Here is a 9,509-nt window from a genome sequence, read left to right on the forward strand (position 1 = left end):
ATGTAGGCGGCATAGGGGCCACAAATGTTGCGTTATCCGTGGTCTTACAACTCCTCCCTTTCCCTGTAATGGTCCAGTCACTGACTTGCCCCCAAAAAGTGCACCTTACCCACTCCACGTCACAATCACTATTATCTATAGTTGATCACTGTTTAGAAAGAACAAAGCGAGGGTCATTGTACCGTTGTTCCACCGGATCTTCCGTTCTTTTATATATACATATTAATATTTTTGCCAAAAAAAAAAAAAAACTATTTGTAATCTTGATAGTGACAGGAGTGTTCGGGTGTTTTTGTGGGATAGTGTAATAGCGTGATGGTTGTGTGATAGGAAAATAGGTCTCATTTTTTTAAATTTTATAAGCATGGGGACTAGTGGACTATTGCGGGTTACTTTAGAAGACTTTTCTTTTGGATTTGACTTAGGATTGGGTAGTGCAATCCCAATCATCATACTCGATCTTTTGTTTGGAATTTAAACTAGTTGGGTCGAAATTACATTTTGGTTATGTTAAACGGGTCTTGGGTTATGCTCACTTTGATACTTGAATTTTTGTACGAAACATTTTAAAGTTGTTTAAACTCGTTGGCGTATTGAAAGTATTTTGAAAACATAATTGTGGTGTCGTTGTTAATAATATAATCGACGAGTGTAAAAAAAAAAAATAGGTCGTTATAATGACGGGTGGGTCATTACATTATATGTTTATTCTTATTATTATAAAATTATAAGTTTGATAAAAACTCCATTATCTTGTTATATTCTAACCATCAATAATATGAAATGGTAACACAAGATTTACATGAATTTTGTGTGATTATATTAAATAATTGTAGAGCTTATATAATAATATATACTAAATACTATTAAGAATGTAGAATAAAAGATTGAATATAATACCTTAATACTAGAACACCTAAACAAGCGTGAATTTCAACTAAAATGAATCAAGAAGTTAGCAATTTGGGAAGTAGAATGTTGGTGAACTTTTAGACTAAAAAAAGGATGGGAGAATGATAGAAAATTAGACTTTATTTTGTAAATGTAACTTCAAATGTAGTGAAAGGTCTCTTATTAAGAAATCATTAGTTTAAAGATAAATGCTATTAATTTTAAAATGAATGATTATTAAATTTGTAAGTAAAAGAGTTAATACACAATAATTATTAGTAGGTTACAAAGGCATGGTATTCAAATGTCCTACTAAGAATCTAGACATGTATTAAACTTATAGTATAAAAAAGATTCAATGCTGAAAATTTTAGACTTTAGATTTATTAAATGTAAATACTCAGATGGTCTGAAATATTTGAACCCCCATCCATACGCAAAACATGCAACTGTTATTTAAGACACAACCGATTTGAGATGTCTTTTCCCTGGTACAACTGCTCCAACTTATCCCAAAATTCCTTAGCCGTTGATAACCCGTGCACATTTGCACGTACGTTCTTTGCAAGACACAAACGAATCGCACTTGCCGCCCTCAAATACATATCATCAAATTCTTCTTCATCGAACTTACTGCTAGAATCACTGCCGGGAACAAGGGTGAGTTTACCCTTCAAAGCCTTGTGTAAACCGGACTGAATCAACACATCCTTGACTTGAACTTGCCACAAGCCAAAATTGTTTCTCCCATCAAATTTCTCTACATCAAACCTCATTGGACTGAACTTCGACATCGTATCCGTATCTTATGAATAACACTTTCTCTGATTTTGCCCACGTTTTAACTGGCCGACAGATGTAGTGGAGAGGCAAGATCCGTTAAATTGGAAAATCCAGCAACCAATTCCATTACTAATTCTTGACACCACTTACTCCGAATCAGAAAAATATTGTCTAACCAGATACCCTATACGATCAATAGAAGTAGTTTCTGATGTGGAAGCTCAGACTAAGCCGCGACCACAGAGCATATTCTGACTCCTATAACCGAGACCCCTCGCCAAACCTGACGCTCTGATACCAGTTGTTTGGAAAATGGTCTCACTAGTTCCCAACACACGCCCAATAAAAGACAGTAAAGAAATAAGAACAATCCACAACACAAAAATTTAACGTGAAAACTCCAAAACAGAAGAAAAACCACGAGCCCCAAAGAGAGAAATACACTATATCACAAATTGTTACAATGACATAGACAACTCTCTTAAGCCAACTACACTCTCCAAAGTATTTAACTAATACAACTCTCAAACAAGGGTAAGAAAGAAAGAAATAATCAAATACTTAAAGTGTATTGATTAGTGCGAATTGAAAGTATGCCCATGACCTCCTTTTATAACCAAGGGAGTCACCCACACTTTCTTTCATGTACCAATTTGGGACAAACATCTTTATAGCTAAATACTACATCCCTCATTTCTTCCATCCATCAATGTAAGACAAGTAACCATACCATTTTTCAATAAAAAATAAACCAACAGAGCCAAATAACCATACAATTTTTCAATCAAAATTAAACCAACATTGCCAATTCGAGTGTGGTTGAAGCTTTGTTTGCTGAGGCAGCCGCCGAGTCTGATCAAAATAAATTTGATGCAGACATGGAAGATTTCGATGACGGTTCTTCTTGATTTTTATAAATTTCTTTGCGTCTTTGTTTCTAATTTTTCCTTGTATATGTTCAATTTTAACAGCTATTTTCTTAAATATTTTTGTTCGCATCCCTTTATAGCTCTTAATATCATCACTATATATCGTTAAAGTATCCTTTCATTGTAGCAAACTGTAAGGATATTAGGACCCAAAACAACGCAAGTGATTCAACAAGATCACTCACCGATAGTAATTCTACAAGATTACTAACCCACTTAATGAACGAAAGATTATAAATGCAAGAAATGTAAATCGACACAAGAGATAACGTGGTTATATGCAATCGTTGTGATTGCTTTAGTCCACGGACCAACTAGAGAATGTATTACTGAATATTTGTGGTGTGTTTACAATGAGTTACAAGAGGGTCTATTTATAGAATGATTTAAGGAGTAAGCTAAAAACAATTCCTTGAAGCTTCATGTGAGTTTCCTGACAGCTTCATGGAGGCTACATGTGAGTTTCCTGACAGCTTCGTGGAAGCTACATGTGAATTTCCTCACAACTCCGTGGAAGCTACATGTGAGTTTCCTAACAACTTCGTAGAAGCTATATGTGAGTTTTCTAACAACTTCGTGGAAGATTCGTGTGAGTTTCCTGAAATCTTCCCTCTAATTGTTTAAAGTTCTCCATATCTCCAACAATCTCCCACTTGGAGACTTTGAACAAACCCAACCTTCGTCAACCCAAAATATCAACGATCTAACCAAGAACGTTAAACCACCATTATACCGCCAAACTCTATTTGGGACACGCACACTCAACACATACTTCGAATGAGCAGACTTTCGATACAAGGTCTTCAACACTACTTGTTAGAATTGAAACATTAACTCTCTAATTCTCTAGTTGGGGTCTTCTCTCATCAATTCATTAGAAGACCAATTGAGGTAATGCAAAACCTCAATTTCTCTGTCGTAACAACCTTAGTAAACATATCAGCAGGATTCTTCGTACCAAGGATTTTCTCCAGTAATAAAGTACCATCATTTATATGTTGTCGAATAAAATGATACCTTATCTTGATGTGTTTCGTACGAAAATGAAACACCGGATTCTTCCCAAGATGAACCGCACTTTGATTATCACAATTCAAGACGCAATAGTCTTGTCTTTTACCCAACTCACCTAAGAAGTTCTTCAACCAAACAAGCTCTTTAGAATCTTCTGCAATAGCCATATATTCGGCTTCGGTGGTTGATAAAGCAACACTCTTTTGTAGTCGAGACATCCAACTAACCGCCGTCTTCCCTATTGTGAAAACATAACCCGTAGTGCTTTTCCCCGAATCGTCACATCCACCCAAATCAGCATCCGCATAACCCCTAAGTATGAGATTGATTTTGGAGAAACACAATCCCATATTAGAAGTACCTTTCAAATAACGAAGCAACCATTTGACCGCTTCCCAATGCTCTTTCCCCGAATTAGACATATAACGACTTACAACTCCCACTGCTTGAGCAATATCGGGTCTTGTACAAACCATGGCATACATAATACTACCCACGGCCGATGCATATGGAACCGTTTCCATATCCGTTTTGTCTTTTACCGTCTTTGGTGATTGACTTTTTGATAACTTAATCGTGCTACCCAAAGGCATAGAACGAGCCTTTGAATTCTCCATATTAAACCTCTCTACTACTTTCTCAATATATTTGGATTGAGACAAGTATAGAGTACCTTTCATACGATCACGCACAATACTCATGCCAAGTATTTGCCTAGCACCACCAAGATCGTTCATCTCGAATTCACGGGAAAGTAATCCCTTCAACTTGTTAATTTCGGATATGTTGGAACCTGCAAGTAACATGTCATCAACATACAACAATAAGATTATATAAGAAGACTTGAGTTTCTTCAAGTAGCAACAGTGATCCGCTTCACATCTTAAGAAACAAATCTTCTTCATAAACTCGTCAAACTTCAAGTACCATTGCCGAGGTGCTTGCTTCAATCCATACAAACTTTTCTTTAGCTTACAAACCCACTTCTCTTTACCCTTTACCTCAAAGCCCTCGGGTTGCCTCATGTAGATCTCTTCAACAAGATCACCATGCAAGAATGCGGTCTTCACATCTAGTTGCTCTAGATGTAAGCCCTCAGATGCAACCATAGAAAATACCAAACGAATAGTAGTCATCTTCACCACCGGTGAAAATATTTCTTGGTAGTCTACTCCTTTCTTTTGTTGAAAGCCTTTAACCACCAAACGAGCCTTGTACCTTTTCTTGCCATCCAACTCATTCTTGATTCGATACACCCATTTACTTTGCAACGCCCTTTTATCATGAGGTAACTTCACTAGTGACCAAGTTTTATTCTTCTCAAGTGACCCCATCTCTTCTTTCATGGCAAGCTCCCATTGTATGGATTCTTTTGTTTTTCTCGCCTCAAAGTAACTTTCGGGTTCACCATTCTCGGTATAGAGCAAGTAGTTTGCTGATGGAGAATACCTAGGATTAGGTTTGGGCACTCTAGTCGAGCGTCTTGGTGTAGGAGTAACCGGAATGGTTGGACCGGTTTCATTTGTGTCCTCCTCATCACTAGAACTCACACTATGTTCGGAATCATCACCGCTTTTCGAATCATCCCCATCATTAGCATTTTCCGACGCCTCACCGTTATTTGGCAATTTATTGTTCCCCGTACTCCCACTAGAACCTGCAAGATCATCAATAGAAACATCGTCAAAAGTAACTTGACTCGGTTTAGGACTCCCCGTTTCCCGTTTGCCATAGACCGAATCTTCATCAAAAGTAACATCTCGCGAACGAATTACTTTTCTAGCCTCGTTGTCCCAACAACGATAGCCCATTTCATCCGACCCGTACCCTATGAAAATACACTTCTTTGACTTAGCTTCAAGCTTGTCTTTATCCGCATCTTTGGTCTTCACATATGCATTACACCCAAAGATCCTGAGGTGATTATAACTCACCTTCTTACCTTGCAATTCTTCCTCGGGAATTCGGAAACCCAACGGTGTTGAGGGTCCCCTGTTAATCAAATAAGCCACCGTGTTAACCGCATTCGCCCAAAATATTTTAGGCAAACCGGCATGTAGTTTAATACTCTTAGCCCTTTCATTTAACGTGCGATTCATACGTTCGGCGACCCCATTGTATTGCGGTGTCTCTGGTACCGTTTTTAACATTCTAATACCGAGCTTTGCACAATGGTCTTTAAACTCAAGACTACCATATTCCCCTCCATTATCCGACTTCAAGCACTTGACCTTCAAGTTAGTCTCATTTTCTACCATAGCTTTCCACTTCACAAATGTATTAAATACATCAGATTTAGCTTTAAGAAAATAAACCCATACCTTTCGAGTGGAGTCGTCAATGAAGGTGACATAATAGTGAGAACCTCCATGTGATTCTACATTGGTTGGACCAAACACATCCGTATGAACAAGCTCCAATTTCTCCAACTTAAGAGCATTTTCCGATTTCCCAAAAGTCACCTTCTTTTGCTTCCCATATACACATGGTTCGCAAAATCCAAGTTCTACCTTTTTCAAATCTGGAATTCTCCCACTCGAAACAAGCATCTTCATACCCTTCTCACTCATATGCCCGAGTCTTCGGTGCCATAGAGTTGATTCGGACTCAACATTAACCGTAGCAACTACCGTGTCTTCATCAAACACTTCAACCATATAAAGAGTTCCCCTTTTATGTCCACGAGCCACGACACAACTACCCTTAACCACCTTCCATTGGCGGTTTTCAAAAGTAACCGCGTTACCTTCATCATCTAATTGACCAACCGAAATAAGTTTCCTTTTTAATTTAGGAATGTACCTTACGTTTTTCAAGGTCCAATTAGAGCCAAGAGTAGTCTTCAATACAACATCTCCAATGCCCTCTATATTGAGTTGTTTTTCGTCCGCCAATCTCACCTTGCCTTGATATGAACGAAAATTCTTCATCATGCTTTTGACATGAGTAGCATGAAACGAAGCTCCCGAATCCAAAATCCAAGACTCCATAGAATTTTCAACACTACATAAAAGTGCATCATCACTTTCTTCCGCGGTCAAGTTCACACCTTTCGCCGGACCATTTTTACAATTCCTTTGAAAGTGCCCTTTTTGATTGCAACCCCAACAAACAGCTTCACTTCTATCTTTCGATGGATACCTCTTCTTAGACTTCTTTTGATACAAGTAGTCTTCGATTTGCATCTTCCAAAAGCCGAAGTCTCTCCCATCGAAACGGTCGATTCTAAACTTTCTGTCTTCCGCCATCGTTCCCTTAACGAAACCTTGAGCTCTGATACCAGTTGTAAGGATATTAGGACCCAAAATAACGCAAGTGATTCAACAAGATCACTCACCGATAGTAATTCTACAAGATTACTAACCCACTTAATGAACGAAAGATTATAAATGCAAGAAATGTAAATCGACACAAGAGATAACGTGGTTATATGCAATCGTTGTGATTGCTTTAGTCCACGGACCAACTAGAGAATGTATTACTGAATATTTGTGGTGTGTACAATGAGTTACAAGAGGGTCTATTTATAGAATGATTTAAGGAGTAAGCTAAAAACAATTCCTTGAAGCTTCATGTGAGTTTCCTGACAGCTTCATGGAGGCTACATGTGAGTTTCCTGACAGCTTCGTGGAAGCTACATGTGAATTTCCTCACAACTCCATGGAAGCTACATGTGAGTTTCCTAACAACTTCGTAGAAGCTATATGTGAGTTTTCTAACAACATCGTGGAAGCTTCGTGTGAGTTTCCTGGAATCTTCCCTCTAATTGTTTAAAGTTCTCCATATCTCCAACACAAACTATGGTAGTTGTTTACTAACGAGTGTTGAGGTTAGCTACGCGTTACTGCGGCGTATGACTTCTTATATAAAACACTTTGAAGACAAATGAAAAATCAAATAAATGCCGTGAAAAATTACCATTATTAGGTTGCTATATGTACTTGAATGAACCGCAACAATGGTTTTTTTGCCTTGATTATTTAGCAACAAAGACACGACCAAGTCCTAGGATGACAACCGTACTCTGAAGTCGCTTGCATATCTGAAGCATTAAACAACATTGTCGGTAGTAATCTGCATGCGTAGATGAAGCTAACTGTGAAAAGCAAGCCACGATACAAACATTTAAGAGATTAAAAATCTGATTCTAAGTTTAAATTTATTATTTAATTCACTACATAATTGACCTCCAAACTAAAAAAGGGCCAAAATGGGCAAGTCAAGTCCGTCACCATATGTACTTTTCTAATAATGGTCAACCACATTTTCCAACTTAACAAAGAACATGCTTAACAAATTAATCACACTTATCTTAAATCCCAAAAACGGCCATATAACAGAAGATAAAGTATAAGGTGCTACCTAGCAGGCTAAGTTAAAATGCAAATCAAACTTTTTTACAAAGAAAGCTGAGAGGTTTAAGCATTTGTAGAACATTTTTTGTGAGCTACACCAGTTTTACCCACTTCCACGTTAGCAGTTTCAGTCACTTCTGTTTTAGCTAAATCATTAGACACGTTGTTAACTTGTTACAGACCTGGAATATTTGAAGAGTACATTAAGCAGCTATCAATAGCTTATTTTGAACCCAAACTAATATATTTAAACTTTTTTTTTTTTTTTTTTTTTTTTTTTTTTTTTTTTTTTTTTTAAACTGATATATTTAAACTGCTAATAATATATGCAATTACACACTTCAGTTAATAATATATGCAATTACAATACACAAATCTTATTACTATAATTTGCACATGTTAACCCGTTTAATTGTATTTTCAAGTAGTATATACAACATATACATAAAAGAAGGTACAGTATACGTATACCACTTAACTACTAATAATGCAATTACAATTATATGCATAAATTTTGAAAAATAAATAGGTTGTCATCAAGCATTCAAAGATAAACTTCAAAAAAGAAATAAGAGAAGTAGAAGAAGCAAATCATCAAGAATTATAAAAAACATACCATATTTCTCTTTTTGTCTCCGACATTTCATCAAACACCTACATGCACCATACTACAAATGATCCAAATAAAGGAATTTAAAGCATAGCTAAAGATACAGCTTTAACAAAATTAACCACACTGAACTTACTCCAGAAGTGATATTATCTTTCGTGATACCTGGTTAACTAAGAAGAACAAAGATAACAATAAAACTGGCCTTCCATCTTCGACAACCTCTTACACATGCATACATGGTGGCATGTTCTTCTTCCTCACCGCAGGTGTATCCCCAATTGAATTTCTTTTCTATTTGATTTGTGTATCCCTGTGGTTGTCATGGGACAGCCCCGGTTTCATTGCTAATTTTCGGTTTGATTACTCGATTTAATTCGCCATTGTTTTGATTGCTAATTTCCGGTTTGCTAATTTCAGATGTGTGAAATTAGGGCAGAAGGAACAAATTAAAATCTCGAAAGGGTTCTGTTTAACATGAATTAGAAGGATGATGAAAGGAGTAGGTGGCGGAAGCAGTGGCGGATCCAGAAAAAATTTTCACCGGGGACTTTTTTTTTTTAAAACGTAGCGACATTTTTTTTTGAGCAAAATTTAGAGGCTTTTGAGCAAAATACGAAGTTTTAGGGCAAAATATGAAGATTTTGGAGCAAAATATAAACGGTTTTGGGCAAAAAAAATTCCACCTGGAGCAAAATCGAAAAACCGAAAAAATTTACACTAAAATTTCGAAATCGTCGGGGGCGGCTGACCCCACTTCACCCCCTCCCTCCGCCCCTGGGTGGAAGGATCCAGAGAGTGGAAGGGAGAAATGGAAATAGGGATGGCAAAATGACACGTAAAAATCCAAAACCCAATATTTTTGGGCTGGGTCGCGTCGAGTTTGTGGGTCCACGGGCCGGGTATGGGAGTAGTTTTAAAATTTTA

The 9,509-nt window shown here is 37.1% G+C and overlaps 1 long non-coding RNA gene across 1 annotated transcript; it reads right to left on the bottom strand.

The window, feature by feature from the left end:
• Positions 1-7,585: 7,585 nt before the first annotated feature.
• On the bottom strand, positions 7,586-9,091 carry LOC139873574 (uncharacterized). Its single transcript, XR_011767385.1, has 3 exons — positions 8,830-9,091; positions 8,748-8,787; positions 7,586-7,691 (listed from the first exon to the last, which is right to left on the bottom strand). It is a non-coding gene; the product is annotated as an uncharacterized lncRNA (long non-coding RNA).
• Positions 9,092-9,509: the final 418 nt, after the last annotated feature.

This window comes from Rutidosis leptorrhynchoides, chromosome 10, assembly GCF_046630445.1.
Source record: "Rutidosis leptorrhynchoides isolate AG116_Rl617_1_P2 chromosome 10, CSIRO_AGI_Rlap_v1, whole genome shotgun sequence".
Classification (NCBI taxonomy): Eukaryota; Viridiplantae; Streptophyta; class Magnoliopsida; order Asterales; family Asteraceae; genus Rutidosis; species Rutidosis leptorrhynchoides.